Here is an 18,075-nt window from a genome sequence, read left to right on the forward strand (position 1 = left end):
TTTACATTTATTTGGAGGGACAGCCACGGGGCTTCAGGGACATTGACATCAACTTAGAGAAGTGGGGTCAGTTAGTCCTGTGAGTGCCCACACACGTCTGGTTTGGTAAGAGCATGCTCAGTGAATATGAAGATAAGATTAAGACAGAGCATTGCCAGTGGTGGTGGCCAGGCTGGTGAGGAAGCCGAGATGCGGAGATCGGCACCATAGTAACAGTGTGTGGATTGTTGTTCTGGGGACCCTTCTGAGCAGCTCATGTTCTTTGGAAGTACATGTCAGGCTGTTCTGTAACTTAGAGTCTTTCCATTTTTCCTTTAAAAACAGAAACTGATGTGAGTGACTTGAACCATGTCTAAATGAAGGAGTGGGGCTTGTCTCACTGACACTGTGGACATAAACATGTTCATGTCTGGGTCCAGGACGTAACACCAATTTTAGCTAAAAATATCAGTGAGAAGTGTAATTTTCCCCTTCAATTTTATATCGTTCCTGCAGTTATTCACAGTGGCATTTTAGATGAATTCAAAGTGTGTTTACATTTTGGTGACTGGAGATAGCTCATCTCTTAGAGTGCATGCCTCCCATGTTTGAATCCCTGCATTTGAGCATCAGCACCATACATGGCCTTAGTCTCGTCATGGGTGGTGACAGGTGCTGTGATGACTCTGTCTCTCTTTCTCCAACTGCTCTCTCTCTCTCTCTCTCTAAAAAATTATTTTAAATATTATACAGTTGGGCATTAGGGCCATTCAGTGGCACTGTGCAGATGGCAGGGCCAGGATTATTCCCTGCAGTGATTAAAATAAATCAAGAGCCAGGGAGAGAGCATAATGGCTATGCAAATGACATTTATGTCAGAGGCTTCAGGGTCCCAGGTTCAAACCCTGCTACCACCATAAGCCAGATCTGAGCAGAGCTCTGAAAAAAAAAAAAAGAAATTAAATTCAAATAAGTCTCCTTTCAAATGAGCTCTTCCAAGGAGCCTTCCTTGTTTGTCCTCTCCACAGTATCATTCAGATTTCATCTTTCACCTTTACTCCCTCACTTCCCTCTTTGTTTTTTTCTGGGTAATATTTCCAGGAGTCTAGAATCACATTGTGATTGGTAGTCTCTTCTGTTGAATTTCTGTCTTCCCCATTCAAAAGTTGGTTGCATGAGAATTGGGCCTTTTTTCTTTTCTTTTTTTTTTTTTTTAGTTCTTACTATAGGACACTATTTCATTTCCTCAGGAAAATAACTTATATATGTAGGCCAATCTCAAGATGCAGATAAGAATTCATTAGTAGCCACTTGTGGTGGACGGTCATTAGCACCTAGAGGTCCGGGACCTGGACAGTGTTGGAAACTTGCCCTGGAAGCTGCATGGACATGTCTGAAACATATAGTCTTGCAAACCAAGGTCTCATCCAAAACTGTGAATGATGCCTGGCAGAGGCATAATGTTGAGGTGGTTGTGTGTCTAGTGGTAAATAAAAGACAGGCGTCCATCAAGCTTCCTGAACAACTAGAAAAACCACGGCCCACATTTCTCCAGTTTAGGACCTATATAGCCCCCATTTGGAAGCAACCCAAATGCCCTTTGACAGATGACTGCATAAAAAAGTTATGGGATGGTGGTCAGGCGGTGGCGCAGTGGGTTAAGCGCATGTGGCGCAAAGCGCAGGAACTGGCGCAAGGATCCCAGTTCGAGCCCCCGGCTCCCCACCTGCAGGGGAGTTGCTTCACAAGCGGTGAAGCAGGTCTGCAGGTGTCTATCTTTCTCTCCCCTTCTCTGTCTTCCCCTCCTCTCTCCATTTCTCTCTGTCCTATCCAACAACGAATCGCGTCAACAAGGGCAATAATAATAACCACAATGAAGCTACAACAAGGACAACAAAAGGGGGAAAAAATGGCCTCCAGGAGCGGTGGATTCATGGTGCAGGCACCGAGCCCAGCAATAACCCTGGAGGAGGAAAAAAAAAAAAGTTATGGGACATATACTCAATGAAGTATCCCCTAGGAAAGTAAAGATGATGTTGTATCCTTTGGGATAAATAGGATTATGCTTGGTGAATAAGTAAAGAGGTAAGTGACAGCTACAGAATGGTTTTTGGCACTGGGTAGAAACAACTCAGCAACATAAATCTCAGGTCTGGTCTGTGGCACTGCATATGCTTGTGTCATGTGTCATTCTATCTCTGTCTCTCTCATTAATCAACAAATGGAGTTTTGAAGTAGGCTACCTGGTGATCTATTCCTCTCATCCTAAATACTTGAAAGAAACTCTAAATAAATTTATTTATTTCATTCTTTTATGAAAAAGCTATTGAAATCTTTTTTCCAATCATGTATTCTTTTCTGTGAAGGCCTGAAATAATTGAGAAGGCCCGGCTTAAAAATTTCATCATTTCTACTAATGTATGAGGTTTAGTAATGTAGTATATACATTAAGTGTAACAAAGTATAAATATCAGAAATTCAGCAACAGGAAAGGAACTCTCAGCATTCTCTGAATGGCATTTGTAAACCCAGAAGAGTGCAGCCACACTGGAGCCTCAGCTCTGAGGGCAGGACCTTCCTGCCTGTGGTGTGGTGTCTCCAGGGTCAGTGAGCACACACAGTGCTCAGGCCCCTCTCCCCACCCTTGCTGAGCTGCCAGATGAGGACAGAGCTGCAGGAGCTCCATGGGTTGGGCTAAGAGCAGAGGGGAGAATGACAGAGTGCTTCTCTCTGTCTCTCCGAGTTTGAAAGGAGCTTCAGGATCAAGCACTCAGTGCCTCTGCTTAGCCTGTGGGTGTCTGCTTACTTGCAAAGATCCAAGAGAGCCACCAGCAGAGACAAGAGGTCACTGGTTCTAGGCTGGCCCAGCTTCGTGGTTACTTTCTCCTAAGACCTCCATCTTGGTTTTCCATGTGGTCATGACTTTTACATTTAAAACCTTTTCATCTACTTGTCTGTAAAGCCAATGGCTCAAGCATGAAGCTTTAGTCTTTGTTATTCTCTCTCGTTCTCTTCTTTACATTAAAAGGGAAAAACAAAAGAAAACACGGGTCATCTGGCACAGTGTAATCATGCACAGGAGGCCCACAGATAAAAAAAGGAAATATGGACATCAGTATTTTGTGGAGTTGAACTTATTTCTTCCCAATTTCTTGCACTGCAGGTCAGTTCAGCAAAAACAAGAGTGGCATTCCTGTCTGGAGAGGGTGGAGAGGAAGAGAGTCAGACACCTATAGCACCGCGTCATAGCCCATGAAGCTTCTCCAGAGCAGGTGGAAGCAGGGAACGGAACCCAGGTCCTTGCTCTTGATAACATTTGCACTCTAATGGGTATACCACCTGCATGCTGTGCAGTTGGTTTACTAGGGAAACTACAGATATTTATGTTTATGGGAAACTGTAAAGGCATAGGAAGCAAAAGGAATTCTTAGTGGCTCTACAGCCTAAATATAGAAATAATGTTGCTTATTAAATTCCATAATGTTGATCAGGTTCTTCCTGATGTCAGTCATCATACTCCTTGTAAGGAAGTGAGTTTGAGGGCCAGGTGGCCATGTCCTGAAAAAGCACACACATTACAGAGCACAAGCACACAGGTTCAAGCCCCTGTTGAAGCTTCTGGAGTAGTGAAGCAGGCCTGCAAATGTCTCTGGCTCTCTCCTTCTCTGTATCCCCTCCTCTCTCAATTTATCTCTGTCTCTATCCAATGATAATATTTTTTTTAAAAAAGGGAGTGATGTTTACTAACTGGAAACTCCTACAAGAATCAAAGAAATTTTCTAAAAGCAGGGGAGAGGCCCAAAGCCCTGTGTTCAAGGGAGATAGCATATGGCTGAGGGTGAGAGTTTCTACATGTAGTTTAGGGAGATATGAATGTGAACCCATCAGATGACTACAGTCTTGCAAAACATCATTCCTGGGGGCCAAGAGGTAGCACAGCAGGTTAAGCGCACATGGTAAGAAGTGCAAGGACCAGGTTAAGGATCCAGGTTCTAGTTGCAGGCTCCCCACCTGCAGGGGCCACGCTTCACAGGCAGTGAAGCAGGTCTGCAGGTGTCTGTCTTTCTTTCTCTCCCCCTCTGTCTTCCCCTCCTCTCTCGATTTCTCTCTGTCCTATCCAACAACAGCAGCTATAACAACTACAACAATGGGAAAAATGGCCACTAGGAACAATGGATTCATAGTGCAGGCACCAAGCCCCAGCAATAACCCTTGGGGGTGTTGGTATGCTTCTAAAAACCCCTTCTGTTTCATTAGTTTAATCCCCCCTGCTTAACACTATTCTATTTACATAACCCCTTCATTCTATTTACATAACCGCTGTTAACAAGCACCACCCTCCCTCCAGGGCATTGGTGGTTCAGTGGTAGAATTCTTGCCTGCTCCACCACCTCTCCTTGTCATACCCTGATTTTCACCAGTCACTTTTCTCTCCACCCTCTCTGCGTTGCATCCTGTTCCCACCCTACTGGGCTAGTTTATTTATAAGGACAAGATTGTTTGTAGTTAGTTTAGCTTAGCTTGCTATAGATTGTGCTGTGTCCTGTATGAATAAAGAGATACTGTATACAGCTCAACCATGAGTCCCTCGTCGTCTATTACCTGCCCGTGAAGCCAGCCCGTCGAAAACAACATAATGGCGCTTACAACGTGGGACTGGACCTGCGCAGATAAGTGAAGACTTTGCCTACCTATGCACTATGGTCTTCTCTTCCACTTATGAAGAGGTTTGCCAAAGCCTCTACTGTTTCATCATGAGACAGTTACTCTGTCTCTGGAACATTTTGCTCTGGGCCACACTTTGTTTCCCTGACCAGGAACTTTGGTTTCTTGTGACCCTAATCATAGAGCTTGGGAGATGCACTGAGATTTCTCCTTGGACTTTCTGGATTCCCTCTCCCATGTTTCCTGAGGAAAAGGACTACATTTTGCTCCGGGCCACAATTTGGTTATGACCATGATCATAGACCTTGGGATATGCATGGGGATTTCCACTGAGACTTTCTGGACTTCTTCTCGCATGTTTCCCATGGAGAAGGAATACTCTAATTTGAGGAGCGTTCTCCAGTACCCTGGCAGAGGAGGGGGTGGGATATGGAGATTGGGTGGTGGGAATTGTGTAGATTTATACCCCTCCTATCCTATGGTTCTGTTAATTAATCCTTTCTTAAATAAAAAAAAAAATTTTTAAAAGGAAGTGCAAGGACCAGGTTAAGGATCCAGGTTCTAGTTGCAGGCTCCCCACCTGCAGGGGCCTCGCTTCACAGGCAGTGAAGCAGGTCTGCAGGTGTCTGTCTTTCTTTCTTTCTTTCCCCCTGTCTTCCCCTCCTCTCTCAATTTCTCTCTGTCCTGTCCAACAACAGCAGCTATAACAACTACAACAATGGGAAAAATGACCTCTAGGAACAATGGATTCATCGTGCAGGCACCAAGCCCCAGCAACAACCCTTGGGGGAAAAAATAAAAAGTTCCTCAGCATAAACAAATAACAGTTTCCCTCAGTTAATTGTCATCCTTACAAATGGTGTTTTCAGTGTTTTCACAGGTCCCTGTCCCTTATGATTTACTGAGGTAACCTAGAAAAAAATGGTAAATGTGAAAGGATCATTCAGAATCCCCTCAGGTACTTTATCTGGACTCACCATTTCATGGTCTTTTGCCACCCTCAAGGAGCCCTTCCATCTGGAGCAGATGACTTCAGAGACCCCAGGGCAGCTGGTCCGCAAGGCCAGGCAGTAGAGAAGGAGCCAGCAGGGGAGAGGTGAGCCCCAGCCTTCCCAAAGTGCCTCCTCTGGGATGTCTCCCTTTCTGAAGCAGGATCATGACACAGGACCATTCGCATGTGGGGGGTGCGGGGGTTCAGGGAAGGTTACAGACAGGGACCCAATTCTCATCCGAAGTCATTTCTAGAAAGGTATTTTATTTTGGGAATTGCTCTAGGTCAGTGTGGGCAACCCTTTTTCTGCCAGGGGTGACATGGATATTTAAGAGATAATTTACAGGCCCTACAATTATCAGCTTGAACATGAGCATTGGATGCTATGTGCTGACTTTGATTCCCAGTTGAAATGACTCCCTGGGTCTCGTGTTGTCCACAGGCTAGAGGTGGCTTTTATTTCAGATGCCCAGATCCTGTCCTTCATGGGTTTCTCTGTAGGTGCATTGTTCTGTCATTAGAGCAGGACCTTTAGGGCCTGGCAAGAGGCCTTCCCCACCCCAGTGTGTGTCCAGTATCCTGGCCACCCTGGGAGCAGATGCACTGCCAGGCCTGTCAATCCATACTTGTAGTGGGGAACTCCCATGCACAGAGAGTATTGGGAGGTGAAGGGACTCTGAGCACAGCCTGACTCAGCTAGAATGTGGCTCTGACCTCACTCCACTGACTTACTTCCCACATATTGACTGGATGTTGATTGTCAGGACTAATTTTTTTTTAATTCTCCAGCTTCATATTCCCTCATGATTCCATGTTATGCTTCTAATATTCCTACAACAGAAAAAAAAATGATTTGATAAGCTTTTGCATCAGAGGAAGGGCAAAAGGCTCTCTTAGGTAAAGCACTACCTTGCTTTTGTATGACAAAGCCTCAAGCCTAGACCCTCCATGTTGAAAAAAGCTTTGGCACCATCTCTCTCTGTCTCTGTCTGTCTATTTGTCTGTCTCTTCGCCCCTTTGTTTTTCTGTCTCTATCTTGAGAAAAAAGATCTTACACCAAGAATGAAAATCATATAACATACCCTTTATTAAGGTGACTCTTACTTTATTAACATATAGGTGACTCTTACTTTATTAACATATAGTTCAGCTTTTTGTTCTTGTTGTTGTTGTTGTCAATAATATGTTTACTTTACTGAAACCTGAGGAAACTGTACTTGAATCTTGCCTTAACAGATGATGAATGATGAGGTTGCATTAAATTAACTTGTTTAATCATCTCCATTTGCCCTGCCCCCCAAAAAATAAAATAGACCATCTATTGTCATCAGTCACAGAAAATCAGAGTCTACACCAGGGCATGTCTATCTGTAATTAACAATACAGCTGAGCCTGACAGTCCTTCTCGGGATGAGACTCCTTTTCTGACTGTCGGTGTTCTGGAGTCACTATTATAAGATTGCACAAAGGCTCTGTTCCATCAAGGAATAGAGCGTTCTTGCCGAAAGCCTTTGTAAGGGACTATATTTGGGTTCCATTTTAGAAGTCTTGGGTCTCAGGTAGGAAAACCAGGATGCATGTATCAACTCATCTATTAACAAATATTCCCATGTTGATGTAGGAGAATCCCTTCTTGTATTAAATAGGAGTTTGCTGTCCCCTCCTTTCTGTCCTACTGAGCCTCAGTAGGAAGTGGACCTGCCCCAGGCCCCATATTTAGCTGTCCTCCATTCTCTCCAAGCCTCTACTGAGCAGACAGGAACCTCTTCCTCTGCTCCTCCCAGAGCTCAGTGTCTTGTTGACAGGTGTCCTTGCTGATGGGCGAGTCCCCTGGTCGGGATTCCAGGGCATTACCAGGAACTCCCAGGCCCTGGGAACCCTGTTGGATGAGCAGAACTTCTCCCCCTGTATCAGCAAGAAGCCACCTGGCAGCAATCCCTGTTCATGCAGATGCGCGTGGCCCTGGTGATACTGCGGGGCCCGTCCATGCTGGCCCTGGGTACAACTCAGTGTCCCCCATCTGTGCAGGTGTGTAGTAGCCTGGGTGCTGCAGTGCACCACAGTACAGCAGGACGGCCCTGCGTTGCCCCAGTTACATCTTCATTGCAGTGACTGGCCTCATAATATGTGTCAGTATCCCCTAGGGACACCCACTAGTCATATGCTGCTGGGCATTTCAGTGTTTCTTTTCCCTTTTGCTTTTATTATTTTTTTTATATTTTCCCTTTGGTTGCCCTTTTTTATTGTTGTTGTAGTTATTAGTATTGATGTCTTCATTGTTACACAGGACAGAGAGAAACAGAGGAGGGGAACAGACGACGGGGAAAGACACCTGGAGATCTGCTTCACCGCCTGTGAAGTGACTCCCCTACAGGCAGGGAGCTGGGGGCTCGAACTGGGATCCTTCAGCAGGTCCTTGCATTTTGCACCACATTGCTTAACCTGCTGTAGTACTACCCAGCTCCCCTTTTCCCTTTATTAAAAAAATTATTTATTTATTTTTATTCCATTATGTTTCCCTTGTTTTATTGTTGTAGTCATTATTGTTGTTGTTACTAATGTCTTCATTGTTGGATAGGACAGAGAGAAATGGAGAGAGGAGGGGAAGACAGAGAGGGGAGGAAAGATAGACACCTACAGACCTGCTTCACTGCTTGTGGAGCAACTCCCCTATAGGTGGGAAGCCAGGGGCTCTTACCGAGATCATTGCCTTTTATGCCATGGCCGAGAAGCCTGCTGCGCTACCACCCAACTCCTCTCTTTTCCCTTTCTATATACACTGAGTATGTGCTTGTCTCTGAAGTTCATGTATACCTTATGGGTTTTTGTCTTTTTTTTTTTGCCTCCAAAGTTATCATTGGGGCTTGGTGACAGCACTATAAATCCACTGCTCCTGGAAGCTGTTTTTCACATTTAATTGCCCTTATTGTTGTTGCTGTTGTTATTGTTATAGCTGTTGTTGTTGGATAAGACAAGAGAATCTGAAAGAGGACAGGAAGCAGAAAGGGGGAGAGAAAGACACCTGCAGACCTGCTTCACTGTTTGTGAAGTGACCTCCCACATACACAGGTTGTTTTTTTCGACGGGCTGGCTTCATGGGCGGGTAACAGACGACAAGGGACTCATGGTTGAGCTGTATGCAGTATCTCTTTATTCACAGGACACAGCACAATCTATACCAAGCTAAGCTAAACTAACACAACTACCAACTCACAACTCACTAAAACGAACAATGCTATCTTTAAATATTTTCCAAGTAGGGTGTAAACAAGATGGTGGAGAGGGTGGAGAGAAAAGTGACTGGTGAAAATCAGGGTATGACAAGGAGAGGTGGTAGAGCAGCTGAGAATTCTACCACTAAACCACCAATGCCCTGGAGGGAGGGTGGTGCTTATTAACAGAGGTTATGTAAATAGAATACACTGTTATGTAAATAGAATGCAGTGTTAAGCAGGGGGTATTTAAACCAAATGAAACAGAAAAGTTTTTTAGAAGTAGAATTAGAAACATACCAACAACTCCCCCTTTCTTTTTGTTTTAGGCAATTCTTTTTTTTATTTTTTATTTATTTATTCCCTTTTGTTGCCCTTGTTGTTTTATTGTTGTAGTTATTATTGTTGTTGTCGTCGTTGTTGGATAGGACAGAGAGAAACGGAGAGAGGAGGGGAAGACAGAGGGGGAGAGAAAGATAGACACCTGCAGACCTGCTTCACCGCCTGTGAAGCGACTCCCCTGCAGGTGGGGAGCCGGGGTTCGAACCGGGATCCTTATACCGGTCCTTGTGCTTTGCGCCACCTGTGCTTAATCCCCCTTTCTTTTTAACTAATGGCCATAGTATCAGGATTGTGTGGTGAACAGAAACCTATATCATACAGGCGTTTTCAAAAGAACTGGCATAAGACATGGAAAACAAAATAGGCGAGCAGCAATAACCAGTGTGTTGCCAAGGGGAACATTTCTTGCCTCAAAGGGCAATGCCTAGCAGGCAAAAGTGAATTGCTCCCCCTCCCCATTCCTCCAGCATTCCCTCTCCTTCCCCAAAGCCTTATAATGCCTGTGAACACAATCAAATTTTGCAGCTTGATCAGAAACCTGTCTTGCTGTCGTTCTTCGTGTCTTGTGTCCCTTTCATTGCAGGTTTTTTTCGTTCCTAGCCCCTGTTCACCGCCCTGCTGGTCGGGGCACCCATCCAGAATGACAGTCTGCAACTTTCTTTCCTTCTCCTCCTCCTCCTTTCTCTACTCTCTCTCTTTCTCTCATTAAGAAATGAACCGTCCCACCTGCAAAGGAGTCACTTCACAGGTGGTGAAGCAGGTCTCTCCCCCTCTCTGTCTTCCCCTCCTCTCTCCATTTCTCTATCCTATCCAACAATGACAACATCAACAATAATAACTACTACAACAATAAAAACAACAAGGGCAAGAAAAAGGAAATAAATAAATAATTTAAAATGTCTTTAAGAAAACATTTTAGGAAACAAAAAGAAAAAGAAATGTACCACATTTTTAAAACTCAAATCCACACCACAGCAAACTGTCTTTCTCTAATTTGGGAAGGGCAAGGGAAAGCAATTCTAAGCATGAAGTACTAGCCACTGTTTTTATGCACAGTTACTCCCTGTGTCAGCTCTGGCTTTGTACTTGGCTTCTGGGTTTTCAGTCCCCTGTGTCCTCTCTTTGGTGACTTCATGGGCTGGGAGGAGCAGTGGGATGGGAGCATAGAGCAAGGTGCCTGCTGATCCTTTGTAGCCCTGACAAGGAGAAGGATACTCTAGGACTGGCACAGAGCTCCCACAGCAAAGTTCATTTTATTGTGTAGGAAGCCCCGGGTTCACACCTCAGGTGCACATCAGATCAGCTCAAACAGCACAAAGGGGAGACTCCATGATCAGTGGAGGCTTGCAGTGAGCCTGGATCTCTTATCTCAAAACCTCTGTCTCTCTCTCTTTCTCTGCCTCCAGGGCTATTGCTGGGGCTCTGTGCCCTGCACTATGAATCCACTGCTCCTAGAGGCTATTTTCCTCTTTTGTTGCTCTTGTTCTTTATTGTTATTATCATTGTTTTTGTTATTGCTATCATTGTTGTTAGACAGGACAGAGAGAAATCTAGTGAGGAGAGGAAGAGAGAGAGGGCAGAGAAAGACAGACACCTACAGACCTGCTTCTGCACTTATGGGCCAGGGGCTCGAACCGGGATCCTTAGGCCAGTCCTAGAGCTTCACACCATGTGCACTTAACCTGCTGCACTAGCGCCCAGCCAACTTGTCTCTTTTTAAAGGATTTAAAAGAAAAGATCTTCTGAAATAGTGGGTCACAAGACATAGCAGTTAAGTAAATAATAAAAGAAAAGAAACATTTAAAGTCTCTTAGACTGACCTCATGTGTCAGTATAGTGAGCAGAGCAATTCCACACAATGCGTTGCAGTTATTTAATCACAGCAGTCATCAGTGTTCCTACCTTCATTTGTTTGACTCCTTAACAGATCTCTGTAAAGGAACAGTTTAGAAGGGCAATGTAAGTTTACAGGCAGTGGCATATCTGGTAGAGCGCACAGATTACAGTGCACAAGCATCCAGGTTCAAGTCCCTAGCCCCCACCTGCAACAGGGAACCTTGATGGACAGTGAAACAGAACTGCAGGCTCCAGTCTATCTCTCTACCCCCCTATCTCTCCTCTCAATATCTCTTATCTTTATTCACAAGAAATAGTAAATCAAATCTTTTCTAAAGAAGGACACATTTAGTGTCAGAACTGACAAATAATCTGCCATAGAAATAAAGATCTCAATGGTATTGGTCATGGATGAGCAGGAGTGTTCTCAGACAGGATCCTAGCAGAAGTTACTAATGGGCCCAGGGGAAGAGCCCTCATACTGCACAGTCGCCTGCTTTTCCTGTGCCAGATCCAGGTTCAAGCTCAATCCTCACCACATGATGGAAATAAGTGTCAGTGCTGTGTTGCTGCTTTTCTCTCTCTCCCTCTCCCTCTCCCTATCTTTCTCCCTCTCTCTCTGCTATCCTGTAATTCAGTGGAGCTGGTTACTGGCACCATGAATTCACTGATCCTGTCAGTCATTTTCCTTTTCTTTTTTCTATTTTATTGAATAAAGATATATTGGAGGGGAAAAGAGAGAATAGAGAATGATAGACACCTGCAGTGTGTTTCATCTCTAAGCATGTTGGGAACTTGGACTCAAACCCAGATCCTTGCACATGTTCATGTGTGCACTCAGCCTGGTGCCCCACCTCCCAGCCTCTTGTTGTTATTTTTGATCTATCTCCCTCCTCTACTGGAAAAAAGACAAACCCAGTGCAATGTCACCCCAGATATCACGTAATATAAAGTTCCTATTGCACCTTGTACCAAGGGATGTCTGCATTCTAAGCAAGGGAACCTGGGAAGCCTGCTCCCACAGACTCAGCAATTTCTATGCCTGGGCACCTGCTTTCTGTAGGGTTTCCCTGGCTGAATGCAGTGATGCTCCCACAGACACAGTGGCTCCATCCTGAGGCCCAGAGGGAGGACCTAAGGCACCATGTGGGCACTAGCTCAAGGTGAGTTGGCCTGATTGGTACCATTCTTCAGCCTGAGTCTGCATGTTGACTGTTCTCCCTGTAGGGCATCAACAAGACTGTGGATAGGAAATGAGTGAGCTGTCAACTACTGAGCTGCTGCGCCGGGGACCACAAGACTCCACTTCTGTCTCCATCATTGTAGAGCCCTGCCATCTGGAGCAGACCTCTGAGGAGACCCCAGGTCAGTGTGTCCTCAGGCCCAGACACTGAGTAGGAACCAGCAGGGAGCACTGGTGAACCCCAGCCATTCTGCAAGTGTCCCCTCTGGGCCCATGACTGCCATCCTGATGTGGCTCCTGACATTGAAAGCCACCTGTAGGGGTGAGGGGGTGGTACAGGCAGGGACCAAGACCCACCCACAGTCCAACTTGGGGACACTTCCTGTTGTGAAATCAGACCCAGCTCACTGCTAGGGAGGGCGCTTATTTTTCAGTGGCTGTAGGTAGATAGTGGCTCCTCCTCTTTGTCTCTGGAGCCTGTCTCACACAGGACTCTGTCTCTGTACACTGTGTCTCTTACCAGACCAGAGTGAAAGAAAGTGAAATGTATACATATCATAAATCCTCACATTTCCCCTTGTAAAGGGCCCAGGGATTTGTACTCAGTCTTCATGCCGGGGAACATGTGCTCTCTGTTATCCCAGATTCACCCTGGTCCCTTTTGGAATTTCTGAAAGCAGCAAGGTGTTCATCACCTCCTGTTTGTGAAAGGCTCAGGCTGTAGCTAGAGGACCGACAAGGCCAGGCTCCCACAGTGGATCAAGTTCAGACATCACAGAATATTAAGGGAGCCATTGTGTTAAAACCTTGGCTGTTCAATTTCAGCTGAGAAGTCACTATAAACAACCTGTCTGCATTGCCTGTCCTGACCAGTCTGAACACTTGCTAGAGTCTGCTCGTGACTGGTAACTTTGCAACAGTTACTCAACTCACACAAGGTAGCAAAGGGTATTGATGAGGTGCTTTCTGGTCATAAATACATGTGGCAGTTTACAAATATATATATATAGAGAGAGGAACAGGGAGAGGGAGAGGGAGAGAGAGAGACATGAAGGAGGGAAGAGAAGGAAAGTATAAAGAAAACAAAAGAAATGAGAACTAAGGAACAATCTGGCCCATTTGATGTCAAAGAGAGGAATCTGACTGATCCCCACCAAAGAGAGGCCAGGTGGCAGTGCTGGCCTTGTGATTGCAGACAGATAGACACAGTGTCACAGAGGGACTGTGGGCCCTTTCCCACATTGGGAGCCCAGAGCGGGCCAGTCAGAGTCAGTGTTACATTAGAAGCATTTGAATGAAATGTTGGTGTCAGGTAAGTTGAGACAGCAATGCCTTCTAGTTGTGGGAAATACACACACACACACACACACACACACACACACACACACACACACACACGCCCAACTTAGGCACACACAGAAAGGAAATAAACAGAGGAATTAAAAAACTGCCATGCAAAAGGAGACAAAGAGGTCTCCAAAGTGATGAGTGCACAGGTGGGTCCAAATCCGGGAGCAACCCCGAAGGTTAACAGAGGGGAGTGTTTTAAATGCTTGTGGTCCATATACACAAGGGAAGTCTACTCACCCATTGAAGATGGAGAAATCATCCTCTTGCGTCCTGCTGTATGGAACTTCAGGTGGCCATGTTTAGTACCATTTGTTGGAAGGAGAAAGATGAGTATTTGGCAATCTCACTTATAGATGGAGCTTAAGATATAAGGAAGAGGTTCAAGGCCCTGGCTCCCCACCTGCAGGGGAGTCTCTTCACAGTCAGTGAAGCAATTCTGCTGGTGTCTATCTTTCTCTCCCCCTCTCTGTCTTCCCCTCCTCTCTCCATTTCTCTCTGTTGTATCCCACAACAACATCAACATTAACTACAACAATAAAACAAAAAGGGCAACAAAAGGGAATAAACCAATAATTATATTTTTAAATGCCCTTTCCCTTCATTTAAAAAAAAATAGCAAGAAAAAGCCAGATACATGGCAGAATTTAGACTGGGCTTGGCCTGTTGCAACAAGACCAGGCCTTGTGCTGTAACAGGAAGAGGAAGAGTGGGTGCTGGAGATACCCACTCTGCCCAAGGGTGGCAGAAAGGCTAAGATGGCTGTGGAGTCAGTGTGCAGGTGACTGTCAGAGACGCGGAGAAATTGTGCCCACTTGATAACTACTATTTTTAAATCATTCTTTCCCAAGTAGAAAAAAAAAAAAAAACGGAAAGGAATTTTGAAGATTAACAGTAGGCTGTTTTGAGTTGAGGTAGATTCATAAACCAGTGTTTCAGAAATTGATATCTTCCCTTTTTCAAAATGTGTTGCAACACCTTATCTTCCACCAGAGTCCACTGAACCCCCTGCACCCCATCTGCAGACTCTGGGGTCTAAGCACTAAACTCTAGTTTTCCACACAAAGAACTTCTACTGTCCTTAATTTAAACTAGATTTTATGGACAGAAGTTACTTTCCTAATTCAGGTGGCTCACTTATGTATTGTTACGATTAAACTGAAGTTATGTAGAATACAGTTTTTAGATCAGTATATAGTGCATAGTAATAGCCTCTCAGTCATTTATTTTTATTTCCCCAAATGTATTGTTCTTAATTTTACAAATACCTCATGTGTTTTAGATTTTGCCCATTTGGCTTTGGCTGGAATTCAATTACTCTGCGGGTCCTTGTCTCATCATCTAGTGGGTAACAACCTTTTCCAAAATGGGCCAGAGAGTGAGTTACTGTTGTTTCCTTTCTCTTAAAGTTAATAATACAGGGTGGAGGAGAGAGCATAATGGTTATGCAAACAGAATCTCATGCCTGAGGCTCCTAAGTCCCAGGTTCAATCCGCCAAGCCACCATAAGCCAGAGCTGAGCAGTGCTCTGGTGTTTCTCTGTGTGTGTGTGTGTCTCTCTGCATTGCTCTAAAAAATAAATAAAATTAATTTAAAAAAAAAGATTAGAATACCATTCCAAGCACACATGAGAAAACTCCATTTAGTCTGGACTATGAATGCCCTAACACAGTAAGGATTAATACTCTTCTGAAATCCCTTCTAGAAAGGTTTTGCAGTACATCTGGTGTCTCTGCTAGAATTATTTTATCTCCAAGAATTTAAAGTATTAACTTAGTGCTATTAGTCATAGGAAATATTCAAAGGCTGTAGTAATACAAAAACCATCCTTGATTAGGTAGCATCATGAATGAATCTCAGCTTGTAAGGAAGTGTGTATCTGTATATATACACATACACATAGTTGTATGAGAAGTTTTCGCTAAGGAACTCAGTGTTCTAAGAAACATTTAAGATTGTTTTATGTACTGCATAATCCTGAAGTGTGAGGGCTTTATTTACATTTATGGTTTTTCATTCCATCAGTGAATGTCCCTCTCTAGTTAAGTGGATTTGAACTGCATTTATACTTCAAGCATTATTGACCTTGTGGATCTAGGACCTCCTGTATGCTTGATTTCACCACTTCTAGGCTGCTTTTTCATTCAGACAGAGGGACAAGAGAGGTGAAGAGAGACAGATGGTGTACTGACTACATTCAAACTTCTCCTGGTCCATTCTCTTCCCATGTAGGGCCAGGGCCCAATTCTGGGCAGCCTGCTCTACTTGGTGAACTATGTGTGTTAAAGGGTTCATTTTCCACATTATTTTAAACTGTTTTTCACAGGTAGCATTTGCAAAACAGTGTCTTGGAATGAGGATAGGTTGACTTTAGATGCCAGTTATAGGCATAGCTGCTCTTTACAAATTAGTGAAAATTCAGTTTTCTACATCATGGATATTGCTTTATTATAAATTCCCTTTTCTTTATTATTCCCCACTCCTTCTCTCTGTCTCTCTGTATTATTTGTTTGTTTGTTTGTTTTACCAGAGCACTGCTCAACTCTGGCTCATTTTATGATGGTATAAGCTGCTGAGCCTGGGACTTTGGAGTGTCAGGTGTGAGAGTATTTTTGCAGAACCAATGTGCTCTCTACACCTGCTGGAACAGTGACTTCTTTGTGTCAAATTCTCCTCAAGAGAACATACCAGAGCATCATTCTGGCACATTCAGTGCTGGAACCAAATTCAGGATCCTATGCTTGCAGATCCTGCTTTCTGACTTTTGAGCTCCCTCCTGGGTCACAGTAATTCTGCTTTTAAAAACAACCAGAGCACCTCTGAGCTTTGCTTGTGGTCATGCCAGAGGTTCCACTGGGACTCCAGAGCCTCAGGCATGAAAACCTTTTGTATAACCACTATGATGCCTCCCAGTCGCTGCAGTTGTGTTTGCAAAATGGACTTGTAGCACCAAGGTTTGGTGCAGGGACCTGAAGGAGAAAGGAGCAGCCCTGAGTGCTGCCATGTAGCTGTTGTGAGCTGAAGCTGGGTTTGGAGGTTAGTTTACCATGTCAGGAAAACTTCACAGAACTCATTGTGACACCTGTGCTTTTCCTCCCTTTATTATGCTTTCATCAAAGTCTAGGTGTTCTTTAAAGGAGGCTTGGTACTCTTCTCTTTTCAGAACCACTAGAATTCCTTTCGTCATGGTACTCTCAGCATCATGACTTCCATTGGTTTGAAGCTCATCACTAACTCTTTAGAATCACTGCTGCTTGAATGTTGCTAACATTATGCTTGTTTACACTTGAATTGTGGCTTCTGGTGGGCAGAAGATGTGTGCTTTCTTTCCTCTCTCAGAGCCTAAGTCGTGTCTGATACTACGCAGTTGTAAAATCACTAGTAGCCACAAACTACTTTTCATGCTTCTCTTTTCTGTTTTCATATTAGTATAAGTAGAGATTGCTCTGGCTCTGTGCATGTCTTTTTTCCTTCCCAAGGGATTTTCTGATTGAGTATGATATGTAGTTATTTTTTGTTGTTTTCATTTTTATAACTTACAGGTTTAAATTTATTCTGCTTTGCAATGGCACTTAGTCTTCCTGAGCTAAAACTGCGAAAACTGTTTTAAAAAGACCAGAGGCATAAAGGAGGAAAATGATAGTTATAACTAAATATCTTTTTTAACATTTGTATTAGGGATTTAGTAATGCTTTATAAGATTATAAGATGCACAGCCATGATGTGACACCAAACCTATTGCCAAAGTTCTGTACTGCTGTCCACAAGAGGAACCACCATAGTTTTCACAAAATCTTAGAAGTTAGCTTGGCTGCTGCTGTTTCTGTCACTTTTTTCCAAGTTCATTTGTTTCAGTTTTCTATATTCCTTGTCCAAAAGGACATGGTGCTATCTCTTTTTTAAATTAGAAAATATTTTTCTATAACTATATACCTGAAATTATTATTATTATTATTATTATTATTATTATTTATTATCAACAAATTTATCAGTGGTGTGGTAGAATGAGTAATGGTCATTATTTTTCTGTTTTATGTGTTAGAACAGAAAGAAATTAAGAGGTGAGTGGGAAGAAAAAAGGGAAGGGGACAGGTGTAGTGGGTTAAGAGCCCATGGTAGGAAGTTCATGGACCAGTTTAGGAATCCACATTGGTGCCACCCACTCCCAACCTACAGAGGGGTCACTTTACAAGGGGATGAAGCAGGTTTGCATGTGTCTGTGTTTCTCTCCCCCTGTCTGTCTTCTCCTCCTCTCAGTTTCTCTTTGTCCTGTCCAACAACAATGACAGAAATAACAATAATAATAACTACAACAAAGATAAACAACAAGGGCAACAAAAGGAAAAAATAGCCTCCAGGAACAGTGGAGTTGTAGTACAGGCACTGAGCCCCAGCAATTATCTTGGGGGGGGAATTAAAAAAAAGAGAAAAAAGAGAGAGATGGACTTTTAAACGTACTTCACCACTCATTAAACATTCTTCTTGCTGGTGGGGAGCAGGGGCTCAAACCCAGGTCCCTG

General features: G+C 43.9%; 1 long non-coding RNA gene across 1 annotated transcript in view; it reads left to right on the top strand.

The window, feature by feature from the left end:
* Positions 1-5,814, top strand: part of LOC132537010 (uncharacterized) — a 276,883-nt gene extending 271,069 nt beyond the window's left edge. Inside the window, exon 7 of the long non-coding RNA XR_009548521.1 lies at positions 5,650-5,814. This is a non-coding gene — a long non-coding RNA (uncharacterized LOC132537010). The remainder of the gene's footprint in view (positions 1-5,649) is intronic.
* The last annotated feature ends 12,261 nt before the right edge of the window (positions 5,815-18,075 follow it).

The sequence above is a fragment of the Erinaceus europaeus genome, chromosome 2 (genome assembly GCF_950295315.1).
Source record: "Erinaceus europaeus chromosome 2, mEriEur2.1, whole genome shotgun sequence".
Taxonomy (NCBI): Eukaryota; Metazoa; Chordata; class Mammalia; order Eulipotyphla; family Erinaceidae; genus Erinaceus; species Erinaceus europaeus.